Source organism: Ctenopharyngodon idella, chromosome 1 (assembly GCF_019924925.1).
Source record: "Ctenopharyngodon idella isolate HZGC_01 chromosome 1, HZGC01, whole genome shotgun sequence".
NCBI lineage: Eukaryota > Metazoa > Chordata > Actinopteri > Cypriniformes > Xenocyprididae > Ctenopharyngodon > Ctenopharyngodon idella.
In genome coordinates, this window is record NC_067220.1 from 29956342 (window position 1) to 29973275 (window position 16934).

General features: G+C 36.2%; 1 long non-coding RNA gene across 1 annotated transcript in view; it reads left to right on the forward strand.

The window, feature by feature from the left end:
* Positions 1-5327, forward strand: part of LOC127512719 (uncharacterized) — a 60872-nt gene extending 55545 nt beyond the window's left edge. The window contains exon 4 of the long non-coding RNA XR_007930253.1: positions 2346-5327. This is a non-coding gene — a long non-coding RNA (uncharacterized LOC127512719). The remainder of the gene's footprint in view (positions 1-2345) is intronic.
* The last annotated feature ends 11607 nt before the right edge of the window (positions 5328-16934 follow it).

Sequence of the window (16934 nt, forward strand, 5' to 3'; positions counted from 1 at the left end):
TGCAAAGTTCACATACTTGTTTCTCTGAAAACCAATGCTACAGCCAGTTATTTTACTTTGAAATGTGCGTTCCGTGTCGGAATGTCTGTTTTTGTTTTGATCAGTGTGATTCCGCCACTGCCAATTTATACAATATTATTTCGACAGCCTGGGTTACAAGTCGGCGGAAAACACAGCGTATTGCAGCCATGGAAGCCAACAAACAAACTGGGTCAGACATTGCAGATTCTACCCGACCTAAAAAGCCTCGGCATTTATCTAAAAATCTAAAAAATCACAATTATTCACAACATTTACTTTTACTTACGTTTTTTTGGCATTTTACTTTATGGCGTTTTTTTGTAACTTAAAGGTTAGACCTTCGTTGATCTTCGGAACACAAATTGAGATATTTTTGTTTAAATCCGATGGCTCCGTGAGGCCTACATAGGGAGTAATGACATTTGCTCTCTCAAGATCCATAAAGGTACTAAAAACATATTTAAATCAGTTCATGTGAGTACAGTGGTTCAATATTAATATTATAAAGCGACGAGAATATTTTTGGTGCGCCAAAAAAAAAAAAAACAAACAAATTATTTAGTGATGGACGATTTCAAAACACTGCTTCAGGAAGCTTCGGAGAGTTATGAATCAGCGTGTCGAATCCGCAGTATTATAATAGTAGTTTATAATATTAATATTGAACCACTGTACTCACATGAACTGATTTAAATATGTTTTTAGTACCTTTATGGATCTTGAGAGAGGAAATGTCATTGCTCCCTATGTAGGCCTCACGGAGACATCGGATTTCAATAAAAATATCTCAATTTGCGTTATAAATGACAGAATTTTCATTTTTGGGTGAACTAACCCTTTAAGTTGCTACACCATGAAAAGGTGAAATTATCAAATATTCAAGAGCATTGAACTCATTTTGCTGCAGCACAACACGGTCTTCAGGGTACCTTTTGATAAAGTCACAGACTGTCGAATGACTACCTGTTTTTTTATATGATTTCAGAATGGCTTCTTGTTCCTGTTACACTGAAAGACCTCTAACAAACTGCATATTTGAGACAAAAGTACCCCTGGTTATTTCAATACTTAAAAATAAAATCAGTAAGACATAGTCTTTTTTAATATAACACAGCCAAAACGTATTTAAAAATGCAAAGAAAACAAATATTTTTTAACTTGGATTTTTTTTATGTTTATTTAAAGTTGTAATGGTAAAATCAAAGTCCAGACCATTATACTGAATGACAATTTTAAACTTTGGAACATTATTTTACCCATATTTTGACATTTTATTTTCGCAAAATTTATTTGAAACATGAAAGTAGACACTTGCATTTAACATTTTTTATGTATATAAAATGACTTTAGTAAATTTAAATTGATGTGGATGTCTCGTCTTTGACCCACATATCACTGAAAGACTTGAAGACAGTGACAGTATTTCTTAGGGCAGCAGAATACTCATTGGATGCAGGTTCAGTATCTGGTTACTGCACTCAAGGACATCTTAGTAAAACCAACTGGGACCTTTTCATGTAAAACCACATATTGACACAAGGTGTCACTGTAGGTATGAGAAAACATTAGAAGTTTGTTACAGGAATACTCTTCAGTAACAGAAATTAATTAATAAACAGTCTTCCTATTGTATTGACCTACAATAGGATCATCTCTTGTAGTATCTTCAACAAATCAAACACCTCTATATATTATTATATACTTACATTTATGAAAATGTGAATTAATACAAGTGTGTGTACACTGCGGTTCCAAAGTTTGAAAAGTAGGTTTTTCATAGAAAAAAAAAAAAGTAAAAAGAAATGTTATTTGAGCACCATACTTCAGCATATTAGAATGATTTCTGAAGGATCACGTGACATTGAAGACTAGAGTAATGGCTGCTGAAAATTCAGTTTTTCCATTGCAGGAATAAATTACATTTTAAAATATATGAAAATAGAAAACAGTTATTTTAAATTATAAAAATATTTCACAATATTACTGTTTGTACTGTATTTTTTTTATCAAATAAATGCAACCTAATTGAACATAAGTCTTCTTTCAAAAACATTAAAAATTTAAAAGAGTATTGGAATATAATTCAAAAGCCTCTTCATTCTGAAATATCAACAGATGTCCAATTTGGTTCAAGAACCTTAACAAGTATGTGTGTATAGGTCAGGTTTTGTCTATATTGTTGGGAACCAAATGAAATGTGTGTGATCTTGACGTGTGGGGACCAGGAAAAAGGAGCACAGGTCTGTAAATGTTTGAAAGTGTGCGTGCGTGTTGATGGTGGAAGGTTGTATGTTCATTTATTACTGTTTATTTCCTCATGCCAGAGGTAATCAGTGACAGGATTACTGCTAACTGCCACCCAGTTAGTAGTGCGAGTGAAAAGAGCCCACCAGCAGAACTTCACAGCAGCAGAGGCAGCGGCTCCCTCTGTGGGTCTGGCCACGCAGCTCGCCCATGAGGCTCTCTAATCTAGCTCTGAATGAATCCAGTCTGTGCCACTGACTGCCACATCAGAGCTCAAGTGCTGGCCAGAGTGGATGAGCTAATCGTTTCTCTTGGAGGTGTTGGGATAGCAGAAGAACGAGAGAGCGAGCGGGTGAATTAGAGAGAGAGAGAATGGGTGTGGAGAGTGGAGACCACCCACCCGGAGGATTCAGGATTCGGGAGGCCCAGACGCGGAGCTCCATTCTATGACCCTCTGTGCCGCCCGGAGCTCCAAGCTGGACCCTTCGCAATTGTGTTGCCGCCCCAATGTCCCCCAACCCCCACCTCTTTCCCTCCCTCGAGCTAACACAGGGAGAAAGGAGGGGGTGGTGGTAAACAGCCTGTCCCTGTCATTCCCTCGCTCTCGCTCTCCTTCACAGTACAATGGGAGGGAATGCAGTGGCTGAAGCACTTTTAGAGTGGCCAAATGCTGCAAAGACTGAATGAAACATCTGTGGAGGCTCATAGCCTAAGGGGGAAATGCTATTCTGTTGTGCACCAAACTGGCAACCTGTTTTTTCGGACCTTTTTTTTTTTTTTTTTTTTAACTTGGCATATGTGAGCATACTGTATAAGTGATTTTTACAAGGGTGCGAAAGATGTGATTTTATGTGTTTTGTTGTTCGGGGGGCAGATTCCTACATATGTTTTCCACATCCTTATAATTTCATACATATTACAAGCTGTTAGAGAAATGTAATGATTTTGTGGAAGTTATAAACGGGAAACACTTAAGTAAACATTCTTCGAGAGAGAAAAATAGGCAAAATTGCAGAAGAATGTACTATAATCAACTTTATGTCATTTTAAACTTATCATTGTCTTTTTATGTTTAGACAGACTTCAATGAAAACCTGTTTGAATGTAAATACTGAAACCATGTGGTTTGTCTTGAAAGTTTTTTTGCATATTAAAAGCATTCAAATTATAATCGTATCCTTATAAAGGTAACATAAATGAATTGGGTTTTTTTCTGCCACAGAGAGAGCCTTTTTCCATAGACTTTAAAGCATTTAACCTCTCTGATGCACCTCCGTGATACGTACGATGCCCAGAAGTCCATCTGGCATTTTTTGACCATTTGCCCATCTGCTATTTCATCTGTATTGTTTATCAGATGTTTGTACACAATAACACAATGCTTTCCAGATGATGAGCTCTGTGACAGAGTACGACATACTCAGCCCACATTCCCCACTAGTCCTTGTTACATTCTTTTAGGGAAAAAAAAAAAAAAAAATAGTTATAGTAATTTATTGCTGGTCAGTTTATACTCCATCCATATCCTCAGTTAACTTTTTCCAGTACCTTGAGTGATTCCTTCATCCTTCTTGTCGATTCAACCTTGAAAATATACCCCCATTAGAGGTCTGCTTACCAACCCGAGCCCGACGGGTCCCGAAAAACTTGCAGGTTTCGGGTCAGGTTCAAGTTAATGTTGTATAAGTAGCTTTGGGTTTGGGTCAGGTTTGTAACTTAAGAAAAAGAAACGGACTCCAGGTTCATGTCGGGTACGGGCTCAAAATGTAACTGTACTAGTTGGGTTGGGTCGGGTTAAATGATCTCAAGTACGGGCCGGGTTCAGGCTTCAGTTTAAAGACCGTGCAATGTACCTTGCCTGGTGGACATCAGCAAGATACACCACTATTAAATGTTTGGTTCCCAAAAAAATACAAATTCTATCAGTATTTACACCTTGGAAGGTGAATTTTTGAAGAATAATGCCCACACACTCTTATATATAATGGAAGTGAATAAGGAAACTCCATGTATCATAAAAGTTGTCGTTAAGATTCGCTATTCCAAGTTTGAACTTCTGAAGCCATATGATAGTCTTGTATGAGAAATACACCAATTTCAAGTTGTTATTCAAAAATATTTACAGCTCTAGACCTGGTCCTAAAATTGGGGGGAATGTTTTTGGGTGAATCAGATTCAGTTCTCGAGTTTAACTCCTTCAAATGTGTTCCAGTGGTTAACATCTCACTGGAGGGGAAGATTAGATTTTCAGTGAGTAATGGCTTAATTTTTGGTTTGTTCATCACATAAAGCTATCGTATGGCTTCAGAAGATTTGGAATTAGCACACAAGTCATTTACACAACTTTTTTTTTTTTTTTGGACTTTTGGTGCTTTTTGCATTCTTTTTGAAAATTGAAATGTCCAAACCCCTTTTATTGTAATTGCATGGAAAAGAGTGACCGGTGCATTCTTCACGATTTCTTTTTCTTTTGTGTTTCAAGGATGAAAAACATACTGTACGTGGAGCATTGAGGATGAGTAAACACATTTTTTGGGTGAACTATGTATGTATGTATAAAAGCACATTAGATTCTTTACCAAAAAGAGAATAAGAAATCTACAAAACTGCAAAACTACCTTACAATCATTGTGCGCAAGTGTACCTAGGATAAAAGCTGTTTTAATAGTCATAATGCATTTTGATTTGTCATTTGATTTAGTTAATAGAGGTTAACTGACAAATAAAATATATTTATGAAATATTTTTTTAAAACATCAACAGTTGCAGCATTTTTCACAAATGCTTAAAACTTTTTAGAGTACATGTGCTTTAACTTTAGCTTTGAAGGTAGATTTCTTCAAGTGTCTTGGAGATCTTGCTACAGTTCTTATGGATTTAGTCTGTTTCAGTTTATTTCTGTCTCTTCATGTAATTTCAAACAGACTCGATGATTGTGAGATCAGGTCTCTGTGTAGACCATATTCTATGTTGTCGAAATCCTTATGTATACAAAAATCTTACTGGATTATTACAATTACAGGCAAAATGAATTTGAAAATGTAAACCTTTTTTTTTTTCCTGTTGGCACAAGCAAAATATATAAACAACTACAACCTTAAAACATTTGTGTGTGTGTAAAAAATCTAACATGCCTAAGTCATTTGCACCATAATTTATACTGTTCCAAACAATTAATAAATAAATTTCAGTGGAAAAAATGTTTACACAGATATTGTAATAGTGTTTGGTAGTCCAGTCTAGCAAAAGTAGTACTGTGTAGGAACCTGTTGTTTGGGCTCCAGTCTGCATCTGTATAGCCACTTAAGATGAGCTCAGTTTGGTAATAGCTGAGGTTTGAACTTACAAGGCTTCTAATGCCAAAAGGTCAAGAACTGTGAGCATTCAAACCTCTGGCCTGCTGCCTCTCCTTTATCCCCCCTCTCTATGAAAGCTTCCTGAGGGCTGCGTTTGACAGACGCTCTCTGCAGTGCCTGTATAAATCATTGTTCACATTGTTTCGCTTGCTTCTGCTTATATGCGACGCTCTGTGAGTCTCCTACTCAAGCAAAACTACGAAAGAGAGATTTTATTTGCAGGTGGGTTATTGGGGAAACGTAAATCAAATGCCTTGTAGCTGCTGTTTTGCTTGCTAATGATGCATTGCGGTTGAAGATTGCATTAGCTGTAGCTGAATCTACTTGTGTGATCTTGCAGCAGCTCGCACATCTTTACCAGACAAACCCTAGTGACCATTTATATAATTGTCACATGTGGTTTGTTCAGCACTTTAGCATAAGTAATTTGTAAGTTGCAAGAGGTTGTTTTGAAGAATGTCCAAGCAGGAATATGAAACAATTTTTCTCAAAGACCACACAAAACACATCCTGTTTACAATTAATGCTTCCACAAAAACACCCATAAAAGCAACATTAGAAAACAATCTCCAGAGAGGCCAGAGAAAAGACCAAAAGATCAAGCAAAGGATAAATGTATCTTGTTTTGTATTGTCTGTATGCTTTTCTTCCCCTGAACATTCTGGATATACAGTCTTGATAGCATACAGTATTTAGGGGTAATTGTCACATTTCACAAACTCAGTTATATTATTAATTATTAATGTTATTAAACTTTAGGGGACTGAACCAGGTCTATTGTATTAAAATGGGTCATTGTTGTGTATGTTAAATCACAAGGCCCTCTAGTGTCAAATGGCAAATTTAGAGTCTTGTTAGTGTGACCAGATGTTTCTGTTTTCCAGGAACAGTCCCTCAAAAGGTTCTCTGGAAGGTTCCACCAGAAACCCAAATGGCCTCATCTTTTCAATATTTACAGTGCATTTTTTTTTTTAACTGTAATGTACCATCAATCCAAATGAATCCAATTCAATTTCACATTTTTTTTTGAACATTTTGTGTATATTATGTACCCTAAACTAAATCTGACTCACACATATTCCTTTATACCATGTGCATTACATGTATTCCGAACAAAACTTCAGCGCATATGCAGTGCCCAGTTGCTGCATTAAGGAACTGAGAAAGCACCACAACTGTCACCAAAGCTACCACAAGCTACCCAAAAAGAAAGCTGCCATCTCAGAAAAGATGCCTATCAGTATTTTTGTCTTATTTTTGTCAAATCTCAGAATAAGTTTGTAGTAAATGTCACTGTAAAAAAAAAATCCCTGTAAAATTTACGGTAAAAAAACGGCAGCAACGTATTTCATTATCTGATATAATGTTAATTTACCAACTTATTTAAGTACTAATATCTGTTTTGTACCTTTATAATACACTGACAACCACCAAACACAGTGGTGATGAGAGTCACATGATGATTCAAAGCTCATCACAAGCAGCTTTTCCACAAGCTGAGAAGGACAATAATAATATATAGAAGGTGCACAAAGTCATTCACACAAACACTAAACACCATCACGGTAACACACATGAAATTTTAAAAATGCAATTAACATTAATTTAACAACATTAGATGTGACATAAAACCCTTATATACATAACTGATTAGAAAAAACTCAGAAGAAAAAGAATTATTTCAACGAAAATACATCATTGTGGGAATTGTGGGAATGTCAATTTATGGTTTTTCACTGTAAATTATATAATGACTTGTTATTTTTCACTTCCAAAAATGTAATTTAACAGTATTTTACCGTAAAATTACATTAAATGTACCAATTAACTGTTTTTCACCGTAGCATTTTTACAGTCTTTTACCATTAAAATCACGGTCATTTTATTCAGTCTCCTCTACTGACCAGTTTGTAAGACATAAAACTAACACATGTTCTTAAGATGTATGTAAACATACGCATAATGAAACTGCACATGTGCAAGGTATATTCGTATTCAAGGGTTTACATGGCAAACCCATGGTAAAGTTTTTCTGTTAAACAGATCATTCAAGATCTCCACCAAACCTTTCATTCAGATTGATTGAGGTGTTTACATGAAGGCTTTTCAGTATTTCAGTCCAATTGAGCCATCAATCTGAGTATAGACAGATTGTTGGGTTGCATGTAATGTATTTTTTTTAAACTATACATTCCTAGTCTTATTGTGTAAAATTTATTTGTGCACATTTTAAAGAAAAAAGCCTGTCTTTGTATCATCTTTTATGAAAATGTAATAAATATAATAATCATATTTATTATTATATTTGGTAACACTTTACAGTAAGGTTCATTATTTAACATTAGTTAACATGAACTAATAATGAACTGCACTTATTCAGCATTTATTAATATTTGTTAATTAGTTCCTCATAGATAAAAAAAAAAGTGATACCATTTTTTTTGCTTATCTTGTTTTATTCAGAATTATGTTGGATTATATAAGTAAAATGATTAGTAAAAAGGAATAAAATTATAAAACAGTACATATAGTATTCAAAATTAAGCAAAGTACTTTAATGTCTAGCTAATGTGATGTTTCTCGGCTATACACCTGAGTGAACTTGAGGTGAACTAACTTCATACATACAAACACTAAAAATGACCATGGGAAAAATTAGCTTGTCGAAGGAAAAAAGTCTACCATCATTTGTTCGCAAATGCCACTTTGTTTGATATATCTAACCTAAGTGGACTTAATTGTGCAAGCGCTTCTTGAGGCCACTTTTGGTCATTTGACTTATGTAGATTGAAATTAGTTATATGCAGAGCCTCTTAAATACTGATTCTTGTACAAGAATGTATGATATGGGATAAGCAAGGATGAGTGGTACCTGTCTGTAAGAGTATGTGTTTGCTCAGGTTTTACTGTAATGCATTACTCCAAAAGATGTCAGGACAGAATCTCCACTTGACCTGTTATTCAAACAGTTAAACTAAATCCAGCATGTGTACCTGGCAGCCGGCGATACCACTAAACACTGACTGTAAGTTCATTCATTAGGGATGGAAGCCCAAAGCAGTTCTTTGGTCTCAATGGGAGTCCACCTGCTGAAAACAAACGCACAGACTGAGGTTCACAGGAGGTACGCAGATGTTGCACAAGTTTCTCAATGTGAGGTGGGTCTTGGACTCAAAGATAGCTTGCTGCATATGGCACTAATGCTGGAACCTGACATCATTTCCAGTCTGTAATATGTGTGGCCGGAGGAAGGAGACAGCTAGATAAGTCAAAAACAACTGAACTTCAAATGGGCAAAGGCCGTACTAATAATAGCCATGAAATCAAATGTGTTACACATTTTGACTGCCTGTGTAATATCATGTGTGTTGATGAGTTATTGATATTGTTTGTGTCCTGAGTCGAATCACTGCTGGTTGTTTTATGTCCGGCTCCTGTCCTGCAGTTTTTCAAGTCAGCTTTGGTGCTCAATCATTCCTTCAAAGATTGTTTACCTCAAGTTAACCCAGGCCATATGAATATTTTTATGAAGAAGAATCCCTAGGTCTCCGCGATTTGGTTTGTGTATTTTGTCAAATCACTGTTGATTAAGTCTTGCTCTTGTCTTGTAGGTTTTCAAGTCTGTTTTAGACAGCGATGTCTGATTTTCCTTGATTAAAAGTAAATGTACTCTGGAAAATTTATTAGTTCTCAAAGACAATTGTTTGTGGCTTTGTTTGTCTTGACTGGAAGCAGAGCTGGTTGTTATTCCATATGTGGTTGGTGCATGGGCTCTGTGTGTGTATGTGTGTGTGTGTATGTTATGATTAAACTTCCTAATGACCAATTCACCCTTTGCCAATGCAGGGCTCAACTTTAATTAGTAAGCAGCTAAGCAGCTTTGGTAGTTATGTTCATTTCTTGTTTATCCCTCTAAGTCTAACAAACCACCCAGAATGAGCACATAAATCAAGGCCTCAAAGCTAAAGCACGGATTTGTCTTCCTGCTCTACTATAAGTACCGAGCATTATTTACTGGGAAAAAAAACAAAAACCTTTTTCTTAATCAGTATTGTCAGTGAGAAGTTAAGTTGCATAAGATATTAAAGTGGAAATGAAGCAGTCAGTCATATTAACATTATTTAGTAAAAATGGTTTTCCACTCTAACAGGGCTCAAATTTGCGACTAAAAATAGATCTGTGAGAACTGTAAAACGTATTTAGGAGTATGTATGCAAATAAAAAGTTTGTCAAATTTAAGGTCATAAAAAGTCTTAAATATATTCAATTGTATATATATATATATACAATTGACAATCCAACCGTCTCCATTGACTTTGTATTGCGTGAGGCTGCCTCCTTGTCATTTCTGACTTATAACAAAAAACAGAACAATGTCTAAAAGCTGCTGTGTGACAAGGTGTACAGCAAACAAGCTAAAAAACCCAGAACTAAGTTTTTATAAGCTACCGAACCGTAAAAGCCAGCCTTTAAGGAGACAAAAGTGGAAAAGGCAATAAGACGTGAAGCATCAGCAGGAAGAATGGGTAAATTTTGGGATCCTGACACTCAGTATGCCTCAGTAAGCCTACGTGTGCAGTAAACATTTAGTCACTGTTAAGTCAAATATCCAAATGTCAGTTTTATATATTATATTTCCTGTCGCTGATTACATTACCCTCCAGTGGGCGTAGTTCTCATAGTAATATGACATGTCGCACTCTGTCTTAATCGCCTGTATCCACTTTTTAGTCCTTAAACGCTCCTTTTTTGGGTCGACAACTTATAAAAACTTCTGGGTTTTTGGTTCTGGGTTTTTTTTTTTAGCTTGTTTTCTGTACACTTTGTCATATAGCAGCTTTTAGACATTGTTCTGTTTTTTTGTTATAAGTTAGAAATGACAAGGAGGCAGCCTCACGCAATACAAAGTCAATGGAGACGGTTGGATTGTTTTCCCCCCCGGTGGGCGTGGTTTTCAGATTACGACGCGTCTCATCACATTTATTTTGATATAGCCGGATGGCTACATGATCAACCAACATGATCTCATGAGAATACTTGTGTATTTTTATGTAAAGTGTGGTTCTACCACACGTACATTTACGTACGTTTTCATACACACAAAAATGTACAACACTGACGTATTTATAGCACTAAAACGTTAAAATACTTACATATCAACAGCAATAAAACGTAAATCATGTACGTAAAGTGTGAATGTATATGAATTCCCATATATTAATATTAAAATCATGGCATTAATGTTTTAAATCTGTTGTATGTATTCAATTTTCATATCAATACATGTTTTAGTCGCATTTTTTGAATACAGTTTACTCATCTACTTAATATAAAATAACATTTCTGTTCGTGACTTGTGCTGCAAACTCGTTTCGGAGGATTACATAATGTTAAACAAGACTACACTTTGAAACCTTAAAATGAATACAATTTCTGTAATTGTTTAACCATTTTGTAATATTTAGTTTGTTTGCTGTGAGACACAGAAGGCGTTTTCTCCTATGCAGCGACTGACAATACAACCATAAGATACACCAAAGCACAACATAAATTCACAAATCACATCAATTTTATTTGTTTGCTGTACTCCATATCTTTAGAATCTATATGTTTGTAAGGAACAGATCCGAATCCAGCCCTTTATCCATCGATCTTCATCTTCATTCTCAGAAACAACGACCGTCACAGTCAAAGCTCACGCTCGTTATGATTCAAATTTGAAAGTAGCGCCACCCTTGAGAAGCTTTACTACATACAGTAGTTTACGGCACTGATATCGAACACTCATTGGTTCTCACCTGCTTTGTCACAGATTGCGACATGCCGTGTTTCAAGGGATTGACATTTGAAATGAGTGCGTGCGTTCATGGAGAGAAGCTGGATTTATCATATTTTCATGGATTAATAAATTGAATTCTGCTCTGTACACTATAAAAACTATTACCGCCAGAGAGGACTGTGATTGCAACTCATCATCATTTGAACTACTTTTGGTACCACTTTTGACATTTTCGCAATAAATAAATTATTGTGATTACGCTTGTTTGTCTGTCATTCTTTTATTTATAATGGTACGGAGTTTTAAGAAATGGTTATGGGTAGGTTTAGGGGTAGGTGTAGGATTAGTGGCTCAAAATATCATTTTAAAGTTATATTTTTACTAAAATTGTCATTTTCCTACACATTTCTGTCCATTATGTTTTATTCTTTTAACATTCTGTATAAAATGGGTATGTTTAGGTTTGGGGTGGGGTTTAGGGATCTTACATTTATCTACAAAATGATAAAATGGAAATTATACATATATCTTTATGACATGAAAGATTCGTAAATATTTCGCTGTAAAAACTTTTGTTCTCTAGTATCTCACCAGTCAACTCCGCCTTGCCCCTGGTGTGGAAGACGCACCGGTCTAGCCACCGCCCCCTGGACTTTTACATGGGTTCAGCTAGGTCCTGTAGACTGGGCTCTGTGCTTAGCAAAAGCACCAATATCATTGCTGCCCTCATATTTGACTTGGTACATGATATGTGTGTTTGTGTAGCTTTGTGCAACTTGATAAAGCCGAACAGTCAAGTGCATCTTCCTCCATTTCAAAGCAAGTGTGTGTTCAACACGGTACAGGAATGTTTACCCTACTTCAATGGCCAATGGAGCCAACCTACACGTGAAGTCAGGTTGTAGTACTGCAAGATGGCAGCACACTTGGCAATTAAATTATTAGTTATATATTTTTTTATTAGAGTGGAAATCGATTTACTAAATAATGTTAACTTGACTGGCTGCTTCATTTTCACATTTAAAACATTTAAAACTTAATTTTTCTTATTCCTTTAGCTGTATTTTATTTTTAAATTATGAATCTGACCAAATTTAGTGAGATCAAATTTATTTTTCTTATTTTTTATATTTCTTTATTATTTTAATTGATTTATTTTAATTTTTTTTTTTTTTTAATTATGAATCTGATCAAATTTAGTGAGGTTTATACTTAACGCAAGAAAAAAAAATGGCAAAAGGGGAAGAAAAAACCCAATTCAAGATATATTCACTGAAAGCAAGACTTATTATCTTCGACAATTCTCAAGTAAATGCATCTTGTTTGGATATTTTTACTGAAAATATTTTTTTTGCAATGTTTTGTTCCATTTTCAACACTTCATCCCTGCAATAAATGTAGATCCAGTTTTATGGATAATTAAAATTGTTTATCAAATTTATAGTCTATCCATGTAAAATTGATTAATGTAAAATTTGAATTATTTTATTGTTCCCACACTGAACATTTAAAGGAGTCTGAATGAAATATGACAAATACTGTAAAGAACAGGACACAGCATTCCAAGCGCCGCCACCCTGCCACTACGTCACCAGTTCCTGAAGCTCTTTGATCTCTCAGATAAGTGCCATACCTAATCAGGTTAAAGCACCGCATGCCACAGAGGAAGGAAATTCCAGTCATAATGGCAACGTATCTGTTCCGCTCTTATGCATCACATTCCTTGGGCTAATTAGGAGTAAATATCTGACCCAAGGACCGTCCGTATTAGCCCCCACCAGTGTGGTCCATCTGTTCCACTCGCTTAGCTTTTTTTCCGCTCCTAATTTGCAACACAGATGACACAAAACATAAGGAAGCTCTCCATGGCTTGCTCTCTACCTCCCTCCCTCCTTTTCCCTCACTTTTACTCACTCTCATGCTGCTCTCTTATTCTTTTCAGCCTCTTTCACTCGCAGACATTAGCCCAGATCATTACGGCCGGGCTATCAGTTATTATCCAGCTCCAATTATCTGCTGCCAGTGACCCAAAGGGTCAGCTCAGCATGTGGCTCTCCAACATACTTTCTCCAGTATTTTAGACGTATGCACATCCCTCTTTATAAGGGTTGCCAACCAAAAATACCATCTTTCTTTTTCAGAATCGGTGTCCCTGACATGTCTTTAGTGCAATTTTAAACAATAGCAGGTGTCAGTTCACTTTAGCCCTGAGGTCCCACAAAATGTTGCCCAAGATTGATTTTTAATGATGAAATTATAGTATCATTTTTTTAAAAGAAGAGCCATTAAGTCATCACTCATACTTAATAGCTGTATGTGGTTAAGGATTGTCAATGATCCACACAATAGCAGAGCATTTGGTTCTGTTTCTCTAGTTTCTATCAGCATTCATCCAAGGTATGGAAAGTGATGCAGTGTGAATACAAGACGTCCGTTCTCTGGTATTTTACTATGAGGTACTTCCTTTCTTGCAAAACTTCACCTTAAATTGTGACACTATTTTGTTTCATTGTGGCAAACTTTGAAACTTTAACAACAATACATTTATGGTTCAAGTCCAGAGCCAGACAAATAGTGTTAATCTTGTCAACAGAATTGCTGCCAACAATGCTTGTTTGTTTGTTTGTTTGTTTTTGTCAATAACAAAGATAGGAAATAAACTGTATATCAGTATGATTAAAAACATTGCAATACAGTAGTGTAATTTTATTATTTCAGGAGCTCAAATTTTCACAACATTGACAGTTTTAATGTTTTATTTTGTTCTAAATAAATGTTGATAATGTTTACATTAATACATATAGTTTGGTTATATTTTGCACTTTCTCATCAAATAAGATTATTTGTTTATTGACAAATTAGAATAATTACAAATTAGTCACTTTAGTACAATTAACATGACAACATATTAAAGCCCTGGATACACTGCACGATTTTAGCAATCCTGTAAGATCATTACTTTATCACACTGTGCGACATGGATCTATTAAACTTGGGTACGACGTGCATGTAGACTGTACTATTATGACACCTATTGACTCGTAGGTTACGATGCAAGTTTCTATAGAAGAATAAAACGTCATCAGCATGCGCTAATGGTAAACAAAACACCATGTTGAATCACACTTTGGCAGTTGTAGTTTTTATGTGTGCTGAAAATAAAAAGGAAGCAGCGAAAGAAGAAGGGAAAAGAGCTTGAGGTAAGCGGTTTTAAGTTTTAGCACCATGTCGCGTTGATTTCATGTCGCATTTTCATTGGCTGGTCATATAGACGTAGGTCATAGCAGCAAACACACTGTGCGTTGATCAGGATGAATTTCTGATACTGTCAGAAAATGATAGTAGGCTATCTTTGGTCGCAAGACCAGGAAAACGGCCGTCTTTGAACCTATCTCACTGTACAACATAGGACCCCCGCCACGATCACAGAAATCGCCACGATTGTTTCACGATGGCAATCTTTCGTCTGGGACAGCAAAAATCGTGCAGTGTATCCCGGGCTTTAATTCAAAGGTAATTTTCGTCAAAAGACAAACTATGGCTAAAATAAAAAACTACAAATTTGCAGAAAATTTATGTAAACATTAATCATAAAATGCAAGAATAATGCCTTATACATTATGCCTTAACAATTTTAAAAAGTCACCACTGCATCACAGAAGCTAATGATTCTGACCTGTATACAGTACAGCAGATATCAACTATGTTTTTCCAGTTGGATGCTACTCAAGAGCAACACTATTTGAGGCTTGGGCTGTGACTCAAAGAGTGCAATTGAGCCACGGTGGGCAGTAAGGATGGATGAGGGAGGCTGAGGTAAACTGAAGTCACCACACAATGATTTGCTACCCTGTATTTATGAAGCAGTCATAATTTATGAGGCATTCCTAATACTACTGCAGTGGACTTTGACAGCTGGCTGCCGATGAGTAATGGCCAGGGATGGACATGGTGAAAGCTAAATGTTACATCATGCAGTTTACCACTTCATAGAAAATCTTAGGACGCCTGGTATGAAGTCCAAAGTATGCCATAAATTATGTTGAGCTGGATGTTGTAGATAACTCTTTGACTTTTTTATATTGTATGGTCAAAGAAAGGAGACCACTTAAGTATGAAATCAATCAATATTTTTTTGTTTTTTTTTAGAAAGGGGCAAGAATTGAACATTTTAAAGGAACCTATTAAAGGGAAATTTTCTGTCATTATTTATTCATGTCATCTCAAACCCTCAGAACTCGCTTTCTTCCTTCGAGCACAATTTTCCATTCAATTACACAAAATGTTGATTGACTTAATTTGGTTCACAAAAGCAATCTGAATGGTTTCTTCACAAATCAGACTGATCCAGCTCTCAAGTTATTAATGTCATCATTTTTTTTACCCAAAGATACTGAATTGATTTATTTATGTAAGGGCCGTGATACACTAAGTTGGCAGTCAGCCGTCAGGCTGTCAGTAAGTGTCTGCTAGGCTAGTTTTTGCGATGTGTTCCACACGCTGCTCTAGTCGGGCTCACTTCAGCAGCAGTTCACCCGGTTCAGCATGTTGAATTGGCATCAGGGACGTCGGTGAGAGAGATCACTCTGATTTGCTATTCAGTTTAGCGAATGAGTCAGTGCACGAGAAAATAAATTAAAAAAAGCGAAAAGTGATGAAATCAAGCAAAGAAATCAAGATGGCCCAGACAGAAGTTTTAATTCTGTTCTAATTTCACATCATCTTTCCTAAATGTTACAATACGCAAATATTTTCATAACAACCACCTGTGGCCTGTTGCATAAAGCCAGTTTCAGTTGCTACCCAGGTAAGTTTGAAATTAGTTTGAGCAAACTCTGGTTTTTCATGTTCAAGAAGGTGGATTGGTTTTTAGCGGTGCACAAATTAACCAAAAATCTGATAACAAGAAAGACGGTGTTAGATAATAGACATAAGAGCACATGGCACAAAGAAACAAACATGATAAGCCATGTGCTCAAACCATACAAAACAAGACACGAACACACAGCCCGTGAGAACACTCACAAGCCATGTGTTCACACAAATCATAACACAAAATCACACGGCTGATGAAAACACAGACCGCGTGTTACAGACACAAGAGTGCCTGGCCAATGAAAACATAAACCAAGCGCTCACAAAACATGCGAGAGAAGAGCGCATGGCGAGTGAACGATTACACAACCCGTGCGCTTACACTAGAGACAAAACATGGAGCATGAATGTCTGAACCCCTTGCTCCGAAAATTAAACAAGGAACGCGGCGCACGACACGAGCACTCTAGAAACTGCACGCTCGCACAAAGCATGACAATACAGGAGTGTCAGGGCTCTGTCACAAAACCAAGAATAAACCAGCCCGAAGTGACAGAACCCTGACACCTAGTTTACATGATAAATAATAGTTTAGCATTCAAATACATCATGAATATGGAAACATTTGGATTTGTGCCAAATGAGAGAGGTAGGCTACATGAGCCCAAAGCCGGTTTGAATTTGTTTTGGCTTGACATTTACAGTATATAGCCTAGCTA